General features: G+C 40.4%; 1 pseudogene; it reads right to left on the bottom strand.

Moving 5' to 3' along the window:
• Window positions 1-1,484: 1,484 nt before the first annotated feature.
• LOC127637518 (conserved oligomeric Golgi complex subunit 5-like) overlaps window positions 1,485-9,502 on the bottom strand; it is a 99,687-nt pseudogene continuing 91,669 nt past the window's right edge.

Here is a 9,502-nt window from a genome sequence, read left to right as displayed (position 1 = left end):
TCGTCCCCTTTTATTTTATTTTTTTATGAGATTACAGTGAGGCACTTACAATGGAAGTGAATGGGGCCAATTTCTGGAGGGTTTAATGGCAGAAATGTGAAACTTTTATAAAAGCACTTACATTAATTCTTATGTTAAACCGTGTGTATTATTTGAGCTAATTTGTTTAAATCATTATTTTTATGGTCGTTTTAGGGTTTACGCTGTCCCTTGTCATGACAACGAAGTTGTAAAATTGGATATAGCTTAAATAGAAAAGGTTAGTAAGTGATTTTACCACACTAAAATAATGTTAACCCGCATAATGTTTACATTTTGTATATTTTAACGTTTACGAATTGGCCCCATTCACTTCCATTGTAAATGCCTCACTGTAACCCAGATGGACTTATATTGAACCCGGAATATTTCTTTAATTATTTTTATATAAAAAATGTATGCAAAATAAACATAAAATAGTAGTCCTACAATAAAAGTTATTAAAGGCCTGTTGCGATTATTACATCACCTGATCACGACCATTTTAGATAACCATGATTATCTGAGATAACTGCGATTATTATGCACTTTTTGAAAGTTTTGATTTTGATCGTAAACACAATAGGACCGTTCATATGCACAATAAGAGCAGCAGAGAGATACAAAAAGTTGGAGGATGTTTTTAGAGCTGCATTCTACTGGCATGACTGCACACCGCATATATTAAACGGCAGAATCCATCACTATGTCATGTAGGTCAAATAAGTCCAGAAAAAAACACTGTGAAAGGAGTGTGAGCTGGAAGCAGATGAAAAGAGGATGTCATGTCTCTGAAGAGAGACTTAAGTATTCCCTGGTTACTGAGCAAGCGAGAGAGAGTTTGAGATTTCAGAGACAGGCAGAGGAACTCAAACCAGAACCACCGATGAATATTAAGAGGCCACTTCAAATCCTGCTTTCAGCAATACAGTAAAGTGATCGCTCCCATCTTAATATTTACATATGCTCCTTTGTCTACAAGACCCTTAAAATGATCAAATGTTAATGTGATAAATACATTTATTTTTCTCATATTTTCTTTTGGTCAGAGTATCAATAAGTGCCTACAATGGCTCCAAAAGCATTTGCACACTTAAAGGGTTCGTTCACCCCAAAAAATCGTTTACTCACCCTCATGCCATCCCAGATGTGTATGACATTCTTTCTTCTGCTGAACACAAACGAATATTTTTAGAAGAATATTTCAGCTCTGTATGTCCATACATTGCAAGTCAAAGTTGTATTTATATAAAACATGTTGGACCCTGTTGACTTGCATTGTATGTACCTACAGGGCTGAGATATTCTTCTAAAATCCCGTCTGGGTTCCGGAAGTATTTTTCCCATTAATTTTTTGCATAGGCTTCTCATAAAATCCACCGTTAAAGAGTTGTAAGCCATGAACCAAAACAACCAGCTCTGCTGTGAATCACAACATAACAAACTTTGTTTGGAGGCAAAAAAGTTTTTGAAAATTGGACAAAAAGACAAAAGGTACAAGACTGTGACTCAGTTACGTTATTCACAGTGCGTCATGAGAGTTGGCGGTTGCTCCTGACTTATTTCGGTTCTCTGATTGGTGGATCTTTCTCCGTTGTACCATGGGTAATGTAGTTGTTCACCAGGTGTTCTGCTATCAAACATATCGGTTATATAAAATACTGATATGAAAAACTAATTAATCGTTGTAACTAGTTATAGTCTGCATTCAGGGCTTCAGTCAGTGCTGTGTGAGCAAGCGGCGCCCTCTAGCGGTCTGAACAACATTATCCATTGTCCATTATACCACTTTAAAACAGAATCTAAAAGGGGGGTTTTGTTCCTTTTGGTTAAAACTTTTTTATTTTTCCATGATGTGGTTGACATATGCCCAACATATGTATAGTATGAATTTGTAATGTTTTATTTATGTTGTAATGTTCTGTTGTATTAAAATGCAAAAAGAGAAGTGTTTAAACGTCCAAAATAAACACACAAAAACAAACAAACATACAAATAACCAATTTTTTTTTTATCTGTATCAGCCTATAGGTTTTTGTTAAAATTGGTATTGGCCAAAAATGTTAATTTCGGTGCATTCCTAAACGTAACTATTACTGTTTTGTTGGTTGGTTCCAAATGATGAACCCTTTATGAAAACAGGAAAACAACTGATTTAGTCATTTGGTTATTGAGGTTAGTGATTGACCAATATATGTTTTCGTAATGCATTTGGCCCCTCCCAATCCTGAAGATGAGTTTACATTCTCATCTCTTTGCGGTCTTCTGTAGGCATTTACGCAACAGAGATAACAGACAGATATATAAACCTGTGATAGTGTCTTTTATAAACAAAACTCACATTATCATTCAGAGTTGTAAAGAAAAAAGCATATGACAATCTTTTAGTCAGTATTTTCACATTTAAATAATGCACTTAGTAATTTATCTATTTCATTATGCAGCACTTTTTTCCATCACTCAGACTGCAGTTGAGTCGTGGCTCCGTTTGCATATATCAGTCCTATGATGCACTTGTGGCCTTCTGTAGCAGCTGGAGCATGATGGGATACACACCGGCAAACTCCTTCCCCCTGTCTGACTCGCACAGACTGCACGTATGCTTCCAGCGCACCCCTAAAACAAAGGCAAGATAACACATTAGAGAAGAGCTTTTCACTGGACACACAAAAGCAGCTGTAGTCTCTCCATATCACCACTAGAGGATGCTGATGATGCACTGAGAAATTTAATTCAAGACTTGAACAACTGAACAGCAAAGTGTGCAGACGCCAGCTATGCATTGTGCATTTCAGGGTTTCCACAGCTTTTGAGCAAGTCATTTATAGTGACTGCATTCACAAAAAAGCAACGTCTAGCCAATGAAACATAAACAACAAACCAAACCAGTTAATAGTTTGAGCAGTGGGTGAATTTATAAAAAAAAGGTGTGAAGAACATTTGGGTCATATTTCAAGTCCGGGCTCTGGCTGGGCCACTCAAGGACATTCACAACTCACAGTCCCTAAACAACTCTTGTGCTGTCTTGGCTGTGTGCGTTGGCTCATTGTCCTGTTGGAGGGTGAACCTTCGGCCCAGTCTAAGGTCATGAGCGCTCTCGACCATGTTTTCATTAAGGATATCTCTGTATATTGCTCTGTTCAGCTTTCCTTCAACCCTGACCAGTCCCCCAGTCCCTGTGGCTGAAAAACACCCCACAGGATGATGCCACCACCACCATCCTTCACCGTTGGGATGGTATTGCACAGGTGATGAGCGGTGCCCGGTTTCCTCCAGACATGAGTCTTGAAGTTGAGGTCAAACAGTTCAATCTTTGTTTCATCAGACCAGATAATCTTGTTTCTCACAGTCTGAGAGTCCTTTAGATGCTTAATGTGTCTTGCACAGAGGAGAGGCGTCCGTCTGGCCACTCTGCCATAAAGCCCAGATCGGTGGTGTGTTGCAGTGATGGTCGTCCTTCTGCAAGTTTCTCCCATCTCCACACATGATCTCTGGAGCTCAATCAGAGTGACCATCAGGTTCTTGATCACCTCTCTTACCAAGGCCCTTCTCCCCCGATTGCTCAGTTTGGCCATAAGAATTATGGAGGCCACTGTGCTCTTAGGAATATATATAGACAGGTGTGTGCCTTCCCAAATCATGCCCAATCGATTGAATTTGCCACAGGTGACTCCAATCAAAGTGTAGAAACATCTCAAAGATGATCCAGAGAATCGGGATGCACCTGAGCTAAATTTCAAGTGTCATAGCAAAGGGTCTGAATACTTATGTCAATGTGATATTTCAGTTTTTTCTTTTTAATAAATTTGCCAAGTTATCAAAAATTTGTTTTTGCTTAGTCACATTGGATAAGCCAGTAAGAACGCAGGTAAAGGTGTTTACATGCAATGCAAAATCAGGGCAAAAACGTCCTATGTTGATTGGTATATTCTTAAGCCGTTTATGACCTTACACCAATAAAAGAAAGCAGTTTAGTGCATTTACATGACCACACACGTTGATCGATCTATTAACCCAATAACGCTGTGTGTATCAAATATGAGACGCAACGTTTGACGGCTCCTGTTTCTCTCTCTGTTCAGGCTGATGAGCCAAACAGCCTATGATATGTAAGTTTCACATGTTTATGGCACAATCTAGTAGTTATTTGTGAAAAAAGGGGGTTTCAATGTTTATATCGATCTATTTAAAATGGTGGTGGACTTGAACGAAAAGTGACTCTTATGTTGGGATTAATGACAGCTGATTTTAATCAGAATCCGCTTTATTGCCAGGTATGCAATCATTTGTCTTGGTGACAAGAGCTTCCAGTGCACAACAATACAGTTAAAGTGACATTAATGATTATATTGTTATTGATATTTTAAAATGAGTATTTGCTGAATATAAGCAACTTGTGCTTGATTCAATTGTTGTATATTATTTGATTGAAAACCCCCCTTTAAAATCCATGTATCATATGATTCAACAGGCTTTTGAGGAATATCTCTCAATCATTATTAAATTCATGTACACCACAAACAAAATCAGAGCTTTGGAAATTCTGACAAACATTTTATAACATATATTTAAAGTGTGAACTAATATTTCTGTGTGATTTCATAAATGCAACGTGCTCCGTTATTATAATATATTATGATGTCATCTTACCATAAGTTCACAAGTTGACATTTTCCCTTTTTTAAAAGTCAATATAGTGTTTTGTGCATTAAATGCATGTGATTGTGTTTGTTGTTTATATTTGATGCACTGAATTGAACTGTGATACATTTCAATCCATATTATAGAGCAAGTAGAGGAAGTTGTCATGGCCAAACTCTCAAATATTTGGCAAATCTGAAAAGTCCAGGGAGTCCTCTGATAATACCCCAATATTTACCACTGTAGAAAAACTTCAATAATAAATATCCTGCACAAAATTTAGGATAATGACATTTAAAGCCTAATGCATCATATGATACATAAAAAAAAAACAACAAAAAAAACATGCAATTTTTTAATATGATTTCTTATTATAGTTTGTCTAATGGTACTAAAACCAGTTTAATGTCAAACAATTAGAATTTTTCGACAATTCTTTCATATGTCAGGCTTTACAGGGTTATGCATAATTGGTGTAAGAACATGCATGTAAACGCGGTCACTGATGAAATAAAAAAACAACTATTTATTAGTAATTTTTTTAATAAAATAATAATGAGAATTACAAACATTTTAAAAAGTAAAATGTCCAGACACGTGCTTAAAATTTGCTTAATTGTAAGAAATCTGCTTCATTTTCTGTATGCAAATTATAATTTATTTCTCTAGATTTTGGGGTGAAATGTGACTTTGCCATGTTTTTGGCAGATTTGCCCTGTTATTCCACTCAAAGGAAAATGGTTAAAAATCAGCGACATTGGTGATATCATGCTGCAGTTTTGAGCCATGAATCTTACCTAATAAGTGCGAGACGGTCCTTCTCCGATGGATGGTCATCCAACCATTGAGAATAACTTGAGACTGACCACTCTGACCACTCTTTTGTGTGTGTTCACAAAAGAAAGCCGTATATCAGGCACTGCATAAGAGCTCGACAAATCCACACATGCTAAAGCTATTTTAGGAAAACCTATTTCATAAAAATGTCCCAATAATATATCACACAATGAAAGTGTCATTTAGCAGATGCTTCCATCTAAAGCTGCTTACAGTAGGTCAATCACAGCGACAGTCGGGATGGGGCAACTTGAGGTGAATTGCCCTCAATCCCAGAGGCTCTCTGCATTAGTGTGAGTATGAGTGTACCTGGTGTGGTGATTTGAGTTCAGCCGGGGCGCGAGTGAACAGGAAATGCAATATGGGGCTGTACGGAATCAGATCTCCTAGCGCCTGACTGCTAGCGATGTGCTCACTCGTTTGGAACAGCAACAGCCTGAAAGAGAGAGAATAATATTCATATTCTAGCCTGAAATGAAAGCTGAAGATTGGGGAGATGGATGGATTTAAATAAAAAACATTTAATGTGGGACTTGCATGACCTCACACAGCATTTCACGGCATGCACACACCAGCAGTCAAACCTTTGGAAACACTTAAATTAATTTGTGTTTCTCATCTTAAACAATGATTGATCTAAAGGATTAGGTTTTGTAGGCAAATATAAATTCTACCTACATGGATGAGGCAAAGTCACATGACTTCTTGATGTGCATGTAAATTATATGGGAATATATTTGATAAATGCGATTACATCATAGTGTATGCACACGTCTTCGTGTCGACAGAAAAACGTGTCCACCTCAAGTGAGCATTTTTATGTGCATTTTGTCCGTTTTATTGATTTCTTGGTGCATCCATCCAGCATTTTTCCAGCAACAGACTGTTAGTGGGGAATCGGGTCCTGTTCACGAGGGACTCAGGCATGGCAGCCACTCCCAGAGCTGGTATAGATGCCAGGGGTTTAATTTGATTAGCCGTCCTATGAGATCTCACTGGTGTTTATTACAGTGCCTGGAGGAAGTACTGAGAATGCAGACCATCTGAATCACACCCTCCAATAAACCTGACCGTTAAAGGGGTCATATCATGAGGAAAAACGAAAGTGTTCAGTACCTTTCAGAATTGTAAACTTGAGTTTACTGCATCAAAGCTGCAAAACAAGCTTGTTCCTAAATGGTTCGATTTCGTATATCAGACTAGGACTTGATTTGATCAATCAGGAATTGATTGGATTGTAAAAAAGTGTCTCTATATGACAGGTGGTTGGAGGAGAGGGATTGAAAAATGAATGGGTCCCGTCGGGCCCGGGTTGGGTTACAGACCTGTAACAGTAACAGTACAGGGATAAACCGCATAGCACGATAAACGCTTCAGCAATTATCAAGTTACCAATTATCACAATGATGAATCGTCCACAATAAGCCCAGAAACATATAGCTTTCATAAGTGAGCATGAGAACAAAGTCTAAAAAGCAATTTGAGTATTAAACGGACAGAATATTTGACACACCGACTGCTTCTCATCTAATCGTAACAGCTCCATTAATAACCTTCCTTTCTCTCATCTTGTCTCTCTCACCGTTAATTAGCAGTAATTTTCAGCAGGAACGCTCCTTTGTCTCAGCAGGAAGAGGATAAGTACAAAAGTAGAACAAATCGAGAGGGTTTGTGTGAGAAATAGACACACAGTGTTTGCCATCAGAAGCTGTATGCTGTCACTCTGGGACAGGAAGTCACCTGACATCATCCAAATTGTAGAAAGACTCACCTGAAGGATCGTAGCAGACGATACGCCTTCCCCAGATCTGACACCCGTCTGCAGAGAGGAGCCACAGCCAACTCCATCTGAAACACACACACACACACACAACACATGTAGTTTAGCGCTGGACATGCAGACGGACGGAAAGGCCATTTGTTCTAAGTGATGCCATCCAAGATGGCGAGAAAAGGGTCGAGTTGAAAGAGTGCTGTGCTTCTATTTGATTTGAGTGAAGAAAAAACATCAACCCGAGCATGAACCGATGAAGAGGCAGAGAAAGATGGATACAGTAAACAACGAGGAAGCCGGAAAATAGCCTTCTCTTCCTCACCTGAGCGAAGTCGGCCGCCAATTTCATCTTCCCTCCTTCCACGAGCGGGCGCAGGAGGCTGGCGTGGCGAATGAACAGGGTGATGGCACGCTGGGCGATGTTCTCTGTGCTGTCGTACAGGAAGTCCAGACACTGCAGTGGGCGGAAGTAGTCATTCATGACTCGTGTGATGAAATACTGCAGCTCACGCATGTACAGAGAACACGGCACTTCTGGACGCCCGCCCGCCAGGAGAGGACTATACACAAACACACAGAGAAACTGTAGTGTACTGTTATCTTGTAATGTGACCGTGTACAACAGTTACAAGCTTCATTGATTTCCTTAGTCATATAATCAATATCATAGATGTGTAGCTACTGGAACTGCCTGGAAAAAAATACAAAACACACACACACACACACACACACACACACACACACACACACACACACACACACACACACGGTTAGAGCCTGTTCCAGATGCCTTATATCACACAAGGAAAGCCCTTTCATTAATCTCACAATTTTCATGTCAATTGAGTCCTAATCAGGTGCAATACAAATGTTTCCAGCGGCAAGACGTTAGTCTGTCCATACTTGTTGTTGGGAACCAAATTTAGCATTTAGCAACAGGCTACTTGAGGCGTTTAATGCATTGAGGACTGCATTTGTTATTTCCAAAAATGTCTTCCTCAAAATGACTTAAAGATTTGTTAATGAATCATTGCGGTACCGTAATCGTTAAGAGGATTTTAAACCATTATCATTATCATTCCTTACGATTCCCATCAGAACTGCTTCATGATGTGACAATCACAGCCAATCAGAAAATATTTAATGTCATACAACAGTTAGTTCTGATCCTCGAATCTGATTGGACGAGATGCGTTGCAAGAGTGCTGATATCTCAGAATAGCAGCACTCGGATGCAATACTGTTTATATCACTCCGCTTGTGTTCGTGGCATTCCAAACTAAAGTGTAAAAGCAGCGCAGATGTGTCTTTTCATTGTTCCTTGTGACATAAAAGATATTAGTCCTCTAACGGATGACAACCACGACTCCCGGGGCGGATCGGAGGCAGTCCTCTGGCCCCTGGTGGATGGAACACCCCGACGCGTTCTCTGGGAAAGAAGGGGTCTCCCCCGCCCATGGCAGTGATTCTCTCGCTCCAGGCGTTCAGCTGGTAGCCCCTCCCCGCTCGTGGTCAGCGGTCCTCTCTTGACCCCGCCACGTTTAGCGGCTGGTAGGGGTCTACCCCACCCCTGGCAGTGGCCCTGACCGCTCCAGGCGGTCGACTAGGAGCCACTTCTCCCCTCGTGGTCGGTGGCCGTTCCTCCGCTTCCAGGCGGCCAGGCTCCTCGCGGCTGCTCCGATGGGGTGGATGGTAGCGGCGAGAACTCCACTACGGCGTATCCCTCCTCCTTCCCGGGTTTCGGCACCAGTGTAAAAGGATATAAGGGAAAGGAGGAGGTGAGAACCGGCTTGACAATATAAATAACAGTGTAATGAAAAACTTACACAAACACACACATATGACGGACAGCTGCTCGTAAACGCTCTCTCACTGACACCGCCATCTGCAGTCAGCCTTTATCCCTCTCGGAGGCTTGATTAGCCTGATAAGGGACCGTGTGTGTAGAATCACGACGCGGCCCCGCCCTCCGCCCTGTCACACTATTAAAGTAAGAAATAATAGGCTCCAATACAGAGCGACACAACCCAAATGACACGCTTCAGTGTAACTGGAATGCTTCAGGGCGATCCTCGCAGCGCATTCAAAACTCAACTATTTCTTTAAGCAGTGTCAGACAGAATCCAAAAAATTATTTAATCCCTCCACAACACTTCACAAATACGGGAATATTACTTAAAGCCAGGGCTGCAATTAGGAATTCTTGGGCCGGTACAAAATGGGTTCAGCAGG

This window comes from Xyrauchen texanus, chromosome 45, assembly GCF_025860055.1.
Source record: "Xyrauchen texanus isolate HMW12.3.18 chromosome 45, RBS_HiC_50CHRs, whole genome shotgun sequence".
NCBI classification, from domain to species: Eukaryota; Metazoa; Chordata; class Actinopteri; order Cypriniformes; family Catostomidae; genus Xyrauchen; species Xyrauchen texanus.
The sequence above is the reverse complement of the archived record's forward strand: the minus strand, read 5'-3'. Positions and strand labels throughout refer to the sequence as shown.